Below are 11,104 nucleotides of genomic sequence, written 5' to 3'. Positions count from 1 at the left end.
TTGTCAGGATAGCTTGTACTAGCTGTCCCCCTTCAAATTTTCCCGCCATTGTTGGCTCCCTTCCCGCTCAAGATTTGGGAAGAGGACCAGGGCCTCTATAAGTATGACTAGCCACCACCATAGGCAGGGGGACACCTTAGATCACTCTCACCCACAAAAGTTAGCCAAGCACAAGAACACCTCAACCTCAGGAGGCTGTTTTTCCCATTGTATTATTCATCATCAGCCCAAGAGGCAATCCACCACCACCACACTGGAGTAGGGTATTACACCGCAACGGTGGCTCGAACCAGTATAAATCTTGTGTCTTTATGTGTTGCGAGTTCGTCGAGTTCGTCCGTGAGATCTTAGCGAGTTATGGCGTAGATCGGTGGGAGGAAGAGACTTCGCGCGCACCCGAGTGTTCGAACCTTAAGGGTTTGCCGGAACCCCCCATCCGACATTTGGAGCGCCAGGTAGGGGTGCGTCGTAGCTTCCCCTCCGTCGATCTGTGCTCCGTCGCCACTACGCTTCGCCCACATGGCAGGCGCCCTGCCACCGACTCCGACGGTCGGCGTTGACAACGGGGCCAGGGGGCTCCGAGCCCTGGCCCCCGCCCTGCGGCGGGTGCAGTGGCCGCCCAAGTTCAGGCCGGAGATGCCACCGTGCTACGACGGTGCGGCGGACCCATTAGCTTTCCTGTTGGCGTACGAGGAGGCCGTCCTCGAAGCCGGGGTGATGACAAGGTCATGGCCAACTGGCTTCCCATGGCCCTCGCCGGCGAGCCACGCGCCTGGCTGCTCAACCTTCCCGGATCCACGGTGGCATCTTGGGAGGAGCTCCGCGACCTCTTCACTGCTCGCTACGCGGTGCCGACGCACCACGCAGTCGCGGCCCTGCTGGGCGGCTCTCAAGCACCGCCGTCAGACCGCCACGCCAAGCCGTTCCTCCGTCAGATCGGCCACCTCCAAGCGCCCGGGGGCTCTGCCGGGCTGGGCCACGCCAGAGGCCAACCTTACCTTCGGCTCAGAAGACCACCCCGACTCAACCGCCGTCTTCGGAATGCTCCCGATGCTCTGCACGCCCACCATCTGCAACGTGACCGTCACCAAGACCCTCATCGACGGTGGTGCTGGCCTCTACTTGCTCTCCGTGGAAGCCTTCAGCCTTCTCCACGTGCCACTCGAGTGGCTCGGCCTCAGTAAGCCCTTCTCAGGAGTGGGTGGTGGAGCTTCCCACTCCCTGGGACAGATCCGCCTCCCTGTCACCTTCGGCACACGCGACAACTACAGCACCGAGCTGGTGGACTTCGACATCGCTCGCATCGGTCTCCCGTACAACACCATCCTCAGGTACCCGGCTCTCGCTCAGTTCATGGCGGTGACTCACCCGGCTTACAACCTCATGAAGATGCCAGGGAGCAAGGGCGTCCTAACCATCAAGGGGGACACTAAGGAGGCCGTGATGGCGCTCAGGCTCGCCTTCAAGACCGCGGCAGCAGCACAACCCGCCGACGCCGGTGCCCCCGCGGCCAGGGAGGCTGCGCCCACCAAGAAGAAGCAGTTGTTCACCCAGGACCAGGCGGAAACCAAGAAGGTATCGGTCAGCGAGGATGGGTCTTCAGGAGCCACCTTTACCTTAGGAGCCTGCCTCGACCCGAAACAAGAAGAAACCCTAGTGAGCTTCTTGTGCGTGAACAAGGAGATATTCGCGTGGGAGCCCAATCAGCTGGTAGGGGTCCTGAGGGAGGTGATCCAGCATCATCTAAGTGTATGCCCCAACATCCGCCTTGTGAAGCAGCGAGCGAAGCGGCAGTCCACTGAGAAGCAGGCCTTCATCGTCCAAGAGACACGCAAGCTGGAAGCAGCAGGTGCCATCCGAGAGGTCCGATACCCCGAATGGCTAGCGAACCCTGTCGTGGTGCCGAAAAAAGGCGGGAAGGAACGGATGTGTGTCGACTTCACTAATCTTAACAAAGCCTATCCTCAAGACCCGTTCCCACTCCCACGCATCGACCAGATCATTGACTCCACCATCGAGTGTGACCTACTGTGCTTCCTGGATGCGTTCTCAGGGTATCATCAAACCAAGATGGCGGTGGAAGATGTGGAGAAGACGGCCTTCATGACACCATGTGGGGTGTACTGCTACACCTACATGCCCTTCGGGCTACGCAACGCGGGCGCAACCTTTCAGCGATTGATGCACATCGCTCTGGGGCGGCAGCTCGGGAGGAACGCAGAGGCTTACGTCGATGACATAGTGGTCAAGTCTCGCGAGGCAAGGACATTGATTCAAGACTTGGAGGAGACCTTCGAGAGCCTGCACCAAGTGAACTTAAGGCTCAACTCGAAGAAGTGCGTGTTCGGTGTCCCCTCCGGCAAGCTGCTGGGATTCCTCGTATCCCACAGGGGGATCGAGGCGAACCCGGAGACGGTCAAGGCTATCGAGGACATGAGCCCGCCACAGACCCTCAAAGAGATGCAGAAGCTGGCAGGGCGGGTGACCGCGTTAGGGCGTTTCATCTCCAAACTAGGAGAGCGTGCCTTACCATTCTTCAAGCTCATGAAGAGGAAGGGCCCGTTCGAGTGGAACCCGGAGGCCGACCGAGCCTTCCAAGACCTCAAGAAATACCTTACTAGCCCCCCAGTGATGGTGGCACCACGGCCCCTCAAGCCTCTGGTACTCTACCTTGCTGCCACCCCGTACTCCGCCAGCACGGCGTTGGTGGCGGTTCGGGAGGAGCACCAAGCCAAGGGCACGCCCCGCCAGGCCAAGCCTGAAGTAGCGCGGGGTCAGGAAGGCATAGCAAAGGCATCGGCGGTGGAAGGCCAAGCTCGGCAGGGTGGCGTCGCAGAAGCTCCTGAGGACAGTCGGGTCTCAAGGACCCTTTCACCTCAGGATATGCCTTGATCTCCGCAGGACCCAAGCCTCGACAGTGTGCCAGCCCTCGTCGAACACCCGGTGTACTTTGTCAGCATCGTACTACGGGACGCGAGAGCATGCTACCCCATGCCCCAGAAACTCCTGCTCGTGCTCCTGGTGGCCTCACGCAAGCTGCGACACTACTTCCAGGGCCACCCCATCAAGGTCGTCTCAGCCTACCCACTAGAAAGGATACTTAGGAGCCCTAACTCAGCCGGAAGGGTCGCAGAATGGAACATCGAGTTGCAAGCGTTCCAGTCGGAGTTCAGCACTACCAGGGTCATCAAGGGGGCCGCACTTGCTGACTTTGTGGCAGAATGGACGGATGCCCCGACACTTGAGGAAGGAGAAGACCGGTCCATCTCCCCAGGAAGTGAGGCTCCGGACGGTTGGATCATGTATTTCGATGGCGCCTTCGCACACTAGGGCACGGGGCCTGGAGCAGTGCTCATCTCACCCACCCAGGACAAGCTCTACTATGCCGTGCAACTCTTCTTTCAGCACGGCGAGAAGGTCTCCAACAACATCACAGAATACGAAGGCCTCATAGCCGGCCTGAAGGCTGCAGCGGCCCTAGGGGTGAAGCGCCTCACCGTTAGAGGCCACTGACAACTCCTCGTCAACTTCTCCAACAAGGTGTATGAGCCGAAGGATGAGCGTATGGAGGCCTACCTCGCGAGGTGCGCAAGATGGAGAAACAGTTCTCGGGCCTGGAGCTGCAGCATGTGCCCCGGGGCACCAACAAGGAAGCCAACAACATCGCCAGGAGAGCATCCAAGTGGCAACAGCAGGAGCCAGGCGTCTTTGAGGAGCGGCTCTTCAAGCCATCAGCTGCGCCACCTCTTTCAAGCACGACTCAGCCTCGGGAGGAGCTCCCCCAGCCTCCGGCCGCGGGAGCCCCGGCCTGTGGACCGACCTCCAGAGCTCGGCTGCTCTTGGCGCTCAAGCCCCAGGAGGGATGCTGGACCAAGGAATTTAAGGAGTACTTAACGCACGGGACGTTGTCGTAGAAGGAAGAGGAGGCGGAGCACGTGGCCCGGCAAGCCACGGCATACTATATCCAAGATGGCGAGTTATATAGGAAGCGACCGAACGATGTCACACTGCGCTGCATATCTAGCGACCAAGGAAGGGAGTTGCTGATTTACATACACGGCGGGGACTGCAGACACCACTCGTCATCACGGACCCTCGTCAGCAAGGTGTTCCGAAGTGGATTCTACTGGCCTACAGCACTCAACGATGCAACCGAGCTGGTGAAGTCTTGCGAAGCTTGCCAATTCCACGCCAAGCAAATACATCAACCTGCTCAGGGCCTTCAAACTATCCCGCTCACATGGCCGTTCGCGGTCTGGGGGCTGGATATCCTAGGCCCGTTTCCTCGGGCGCCGGAGGGCTACAGTTACCTCTACATCGCCATCGACAAGTTCACCAAGTGGGCGCAAGTGGAAGTCGTCCGTACCATCCCAGACGGCTCTACTGTCAAGTTCATCAAAGGCCTCGTGAGCCGCTTCGGGGTCCCCAACCTCATCATCACAGATAATGGTTCGCAGTTTACTAGCAACCTCTTCAAAACCTACTGTGCTAACCTTGGAACGCAGATCTGCTACGCTTCGATGGCCCACCCTAGGAGCAATGGTCAGGCCGAACGTGCTAAGGCGGAGGTCCTGAGGGGCCTCAAGACCAGGACCTTCAAGAAGAAGCTGGAGGCCTGCGGCAGGGGCTGGCACGACGAGCTCTAGTACGTATTGTGGTCCATCCAGACCACCGCCACCAAGCCAACGGGAGAGATTCCATTCTTCCTCGTCTACAGAGCTAAAGTGGTCCTCCCTCACGAGGTCAAGCATCGCTCCGCACGGGTCCTGGCGTTCGACGAAACGCAGTAGGACGCTACGCAGGGGATGGACCTCGTGTTGGGGGAGGACCGTCACCGCGAAGCTGCGCTACGGGCGGCGAGGTACCAGCAAGCACTGTGGCGATACCACTGCCACAACATCCGCTCCAGGACACTCGAGACGGGAGACCTAGTCCTGAGGCGGGTCCTCTACAGGGAAGGGCTGCATAAGCTTTCACCAATGTGGGAGGGCCCGTTCAAGGTTGTCCACATCTCCAGGCCTGGCGTCGTGCGCCTGGAGACACAAGACGGAGTACCAGTCCAAAACGCCTGGAACATCCAGCACCTCCGGAAGTTTTTCCCATGAAGCAAGGCCCAGAGCCTGTGAAGCAAGGCCCAGAGCCTATGAAGCAAGGCCCAGAGCATGTGAAGAAAGGCCCATAGCCTGTGAAGAAGGCCCGGTGCCTGTGAAGAATCGCCGCTCGTGACACTCGCATGTAATAATGAGTTGGGGCTATACACGCCTCGGAGTCTCAAGAGTGCCGGCCTCAGGCCCTGGGGCTCCGCCCACGCCTAGTGGCAGCACTTAGCTCCGCGCTGGTGAGAAGACTTGAAGACTAGAATAGGTGCCGAACGCGGCTTTTCATTTGCTTTCCGCATTTGGCTTCCTTTTCCTTAATCGAAATTTGCTTTTGGCATTCCTTGCTGATTTGACCCCCTCGCCTCTTGCTGGGTTTTTCTGGCACGTGTTAGCTCGTGTTCTCTCTCTCGCATGCCTCGCGAGGGGGCTGGGCAGGTGCCCTCGTGAGCATTTTCTCCCTTCTCTGCCTTCTCATGAGCCACCCTCGTTTGAGCCTAAAAGTTGGCGTGCCTCTCCTAGTCTGTGCCCCTCGGGTACCGCGATAGAAGGCACCAGGTCAGGGCCAGGGCGAAATGCAAATATTTTAACGCACTTCCTAACGAGCTTTTGCAGTTCCCGAGCAAATGCAGGCCACCAAGGCAAGATGGATGCGAGGAAATGAGCGCCTCGTGAGGAAGAGGGCATCCCGGATATACCAGGTTAAGTTTTCTTTGCACGAAATAACGACATAACACGCACGGTGCCACAACCGAGGAACCATAGTTCGATACATGCCCCCTGGGCCCAAACTATTTACATTCTTGATGCAGGAAAAAGAGTAAAACAAAAGCAGCGTTGCGGCAATCTGCGTAGGCAGACCCCTAGTGGCACCCTGAGCCTAGCCGGATCCTTCTTCGTGCTTCACGGAGGCGCGGCGACGAGATGACCCACTGCCGCCTTCAAAGCGGGCGCGGCAACTGGTCGTGGCCACTGCTGCTGGAGCTGTCAGCGGAGGAAGAGCCGCCGTAGCTGGACAAGACGCAGCCGTCCCCAAGGGCAGGCTCGCCCTCATCCTCGTCGCGACCGTCCCCGAGACCAAGCACCTCCTCACCATCGTTCGCCTCGGAGCAGCACCTGGCGCGGCGAACATCTTCCCCAAACAGCCTCATGTAGAGGGTTGATTCACCATCGTACTTGAAGTGGAGGGCGCACCGCCGGCCCAAGCCTCACGCGCAGGCGAATGTCTGGCAACCGCGGGCCAGGGCTATGTTGCCCGCGGCGGAAGTCGCGACTGCAACCCAAGAGGCCTTGTTGTAGCAACCATCCGCCTGCTGCCAGAGTCCGCCTGGACCAGAGGCCGGCAACTCGTCGGCGAAGAAGTGCGGAAGTTGGAGCCAGTTGCCGGCCGGATTCTCCAACCAGACGACAAACTCCAGCGACGCCTCCACCATATGGAAACGCGGACGATGGGGCTGCGCCACCAAAGCACGCCTCCCCTTGTCAATTGGATCGCCATGGCTAGGACAACCCCGTTCGCGTGCCGTGGCGCCGCTCCGACAATGAGCCACGACAGGGGACGTGGCGTGCTTGCACGGACGGCCACGTCCGCGCTTGGGCGCCGGCGAGCCAGGCCCCTCATGAGGGTCCTGCCCCTTCTCAGCGGCGGAGAACTTCCTTCGTGGCACTATTGGTGGCACAGCGAGCAATGGAGCGAGGAAGAAGACGGGGGCAAGGCAGGAGGAGATCGGCAACGGGGGCTCCCCCCTCCCCATTTATAGCAAGAGAAGGCCAACTGGCACCTCCCATGATCGCAGGTAATGATGGTTTTCCTTGCATGTCGCAGGGACTCGTCAAGTTGCGCAGTTGCCGAGGCAGCATGGGCAAGTGGAGACGCCCACGTCCAATTAACCGCCATGCGTCAACCAAGGCCGCAGGCTTTTGGGGCCTGCGGTGCTCCGTACTTGGCCCTTGGCTTCACCGCGAAGCCAAGCCCGAGCGCGCCTTGGGCCCGGGGGCTACTGTCGGCGTTCTGGGAACGGGGGTCCCCAGACTTGCCTGCCTGCGGCCCGCTGCGTGGCTAAGCCAGTAGGCTGTACGGCCCATCTTCATCAACAAGGCATCCAAGACCCTCGCGAGGGGCCAAGCCTCGCGAGGCAGACGACACAAGGCCTCCTCTGGAGTGGCCTAGTCAGGCAGGCTCACGAGGAGTGGAGATATCAAGGCGAGGCAAACCTCACGAAGCTCTCGTGATGTGAGCCATGACGATCGACACCAGGCGGCCGCCAGGCGGGCGCCAGCGCGCGCAGCGTCCTTGTTTCCTCTTTGGTGCTAAGGAAACCAGCACAGGCGAGGAGTACCGAGGCATCAGGCAAAGGTTGCCATTTTGGTGCAACCAGACCAAGACTAGAAGTATGGCAAGATGGAGGTCATCGTGGAGCTCAAGACGGCGTCCCCACCAGAGCCTTTGGCAGGCGAAGACCACTTTTGTTAGGATAGCTTGTACTAGTTGTCCCCCTTCAAATTTGCCCGCCATTGTTGGCTCCCTTCCCACTCAAGATTTGGGAAGAGGACCAGGGCCTCTATAAGTAGGACTAGCCACCACCATAGGTAGGGGGACACCTTAGATCACTCTCACCCACAAAAGTTAGCCAAGCACAAGAACACCTCAACCTCAGGAGGCTGTTCTTCCCATTGTTTTGTTCATCATCAGCCCAAGAGGCAATCCACCACCACCACACTGAGTAGGGTATTACACCGCAACGGTGGCCCAAACCAGTATAAATCTTGTGTCTTTCTATGTTGCGAGTTCGTCGAGTTCGTCCGCGAGATCTTAGCGAGTTAGGGCGTAGATCGGTGGGAGGAAGAGACTTCGCGCGCACTCCAGTGTTCGAACCTTAAGGGTTTGCCGGAACCCCACATCCGACAGTGATCTCCCGAACACTGTCCAGCAGCAGAGCTAAATCGTGCCCATCGTGACCGTGCGGCGCACCTGACATAGGTTCGAATCCGTCGAAGATCAAGTCTCTGCGGATGTTGGCGGTATAGTTCAAGCTTCCAAACCTGACCTGATGGCCAGGGGCGTAGCTCTTGATCTTCTCCAGATGGCCGAGCGAGTTGGCCCGCAATGCGGAGCCGCCGAGTACGAAGATCTGTCCGGGGAGGAAAACCTCACCCTGGATCGATCGTTGCCGATGATCGAAGGAGCCATCAAGCCTTATGGTGACGACACAGTGGAACTCTCAATGAAAGCACCAATGTCGGTGTCAAAACCGGCGGATCTCGGGTAGGGGGTCCCGAACTGTGCATCTAAGGCGGATGGTAATAGGAGGCGGGGGGACACAATGTTTACCCAGGTTCGGGCCCTCTCGATGGAGGTAATACCCTACTTCTTGCTTGATTGATCTTGATGATATGAGTATTACAAGAGTTGATCTACCACAAGATCGGAGAGGGTAAACCCTAGAAGCTAGCCTATGGTATGATTGTTGTTGTCCTACGTGGGTTACACAGAGGGACTAGGGTTACACAAAGTCGGTTACAAGGGAGGAGATCTACATATCCGAATCGCCAAGCTTTCCTTCCACGCAAAGGAGAGTCCCACCCGGACACGGGACGAAGTCTTCAATCTTGTATCTTCATAGTCCAATAGTCTGGCCAAAGGATATAGTCCGGCTGTCCGAGGACCCCCTAATCCAGGACTCCCTCACCTGGCGCTGGCACCTCTGGAGCTAGCAGGGCCATGGGGGCTGGTTCCACATGGCAATGCTCCTCTTGGCCCCGCGAGGATGACCGGGCTGGGGAGCTACGGGCGCTGCTACCCCCTTTCTCTGAGGAAGGAGGCACGGACGCCGCATCCTCCTTCCTTTTCTTCGCAGAAGACGTCGGCCTGATCAACCAAGGGCCAGCATCAGGAAATGATGAGTACAACCATGGACAAGGCGAAGCTTGAGACACTTACTGATCCACTGCGACATACTTCCGCTTAGGAAGCCTGAAGCCTAACAACATCAGGACGGAGGCGGCATCGCGAGGCACCAGCGACGACCTACCCCGCGTCGGGATGGGGGGCTGCTCCCTCTCCCTTTGGCAAGCGTCGGCCTCGGCATTGTCAGGAAGGGCGCAGAGGATCTTGGCCTTACTCAGAGGGGAAGTCTCCCCCACCTCTTCCAGAGTCTTCTCCGGGGACTTGTCAAGTCGTGAAGTTGCCGAAGTAGCGTGGGGAAGCGGAGACCGCCCATGTCTAGTCAAACGTCACACGTCAACCGAGGCCACAAGCTTTTGGGGGCCCACGGTGCTCCGTACTTGACCCTTGGCTTCGCTGCGAAGCCAAGCCCGAGCGCACCTTGGGGCCGGGGGCTACTATCGGCGTTCTGGGAACGGGGGTCCCCAGACTTGCCTGCCTGCGGCCCGCGGCGCGGCCAAGCCAGCAGGCTGTACGGCCAATCTTCATCAACAAGGCATCCAAGACCCTCGCGAGGGGCCAAGCCTCGCGAGGCGGACGACACAAGACCTCCTCTAGAGTGGCCTAGTCGGGCAGGCTCACGAGGGGCGGAGATTACAAGGCGAGGCAAACCTCATGAGGCTCTCGTGACGTGAGCCATGACGATCAACACTAGGCGGGCGCTGGGCGGGCGCCAGTGCGCGCAGCATCCTTGTTTCCTCTTTGGTGCTAAGGAGGCCAGCACAGGCGAGGAGTACCGAGGCATCAAGCAAAGGTTGCCATATCGGTGCACCAAGACCAAGACCAGAAGGACGGCAAGACGGAGGTCATTGTGGAGCCCAAGACAGCGTCACCACCAGAGCCTTTCGCAGGCGGAGACCACCTTTGTCAGGATAGCTTGTACTAGCTATCCCCCTTCAAAATTGCCCGCCGTTGTTGGCTCCCTTCCCGCTCAATATTTGGGAAGCGGACCAGGGCCTCTATAAATAGGACTAGCCACCACCATAGGTGAGGAGGGATCATCAAGATCATCCCCACACACACAAGTTAGCCAAGCACGAGAACACCTCACCCTCATGAGGTTGTTCTTCCCATTGTATTGTTCATCATTAGCCCAAGAGGCAATCCACCACCATCACACTGGAGTAGGGTATTACACCACAACAGTTGCCCGAACCAGTATAAATCTTGTGTCTTTCTGTGTTGCGAGTTTGTCGAGTTCGTCCGCGAGATCTTAGCGAGCTAGGGCGTAGATCGGTGGGAGGAAAAGACTTCGCGCTCACCCCAGTGTTTGAACCTTAAGGGTTTTTTGAAACCCCACATCCAACAATGGCGACCTATTACGGTGGATGCCACGTGTCGGTTACCCTTGGCGAAAACACTTCCATGAGGCGCCATTTATCGTCATGGAAGTGGACACTTCCGTGACGATAATTTTGGTAATGTCATGGAACACTTCTACGACAGCATAGGTATGACTATCTTGATTCTGTCATAAAATCGTCATGGATGTACATGGATGACAGAAAACGTGACCTACTATGACAAACACGTATCATCACGAAAGTGTATTTTTTGTAGTGGTACTAGTGGTGCCCTTCAAGGCGGCAACCGAAACCTTTACAAACAAGGTTTGGGCTACCTCCACAACTTAATTGGAGGCTCCCACCACCACCACGAAGCTTCACCACAATGAAATGTGGATCCAAGGTGAACTCTTCCATCTAGGGTGCCCCAACATCCAAGAGTAACAAGATCTACAAGAGAATGATGGGGGAATCAAATTTCCTTTGGTGGGAGTGTAGATCTAGGTCTCCTCCCTCAATCCCTAGAAAATCAACAAGTTTGGTTGGCTAGATAAGGAGATTGGGAAAAATGGAGCTTAGGGCAATAATGGAAGAGAGAGGGAGGCAATTAGGTGGGAGGAGGAAGAACCCCTCCTTAAATAGGCCCACCAAAAATCCAACCGTTACGTGCATAAATTGCATGGGGTGGTACAACCGCTCTAAAGAGCGGTACAACCACCCAAGCCCCTTTTAGTAGCGTGCGGGGTCCAAGCAGTACAAATGCTAGGAGAAGTAGTACA

Source organism: Triticum urartu, chromosome 7A, assembly GCF_056163025.1.
Source record: "Triticum urartu cultivar PI428250 chromosome 7A, HENAU_Tu73, whole genome shotgun sequence".
Classification (NCBI taxonomy): domain Eukaryota; kingdom Viridiplantae; phylum Streptophyta; class Magnoliopsida; order Poales; family Poaceae; genus Triticum; species Triticum urartu.
This window is presented reverse-complemented; position numbering follows the sequence as displayed.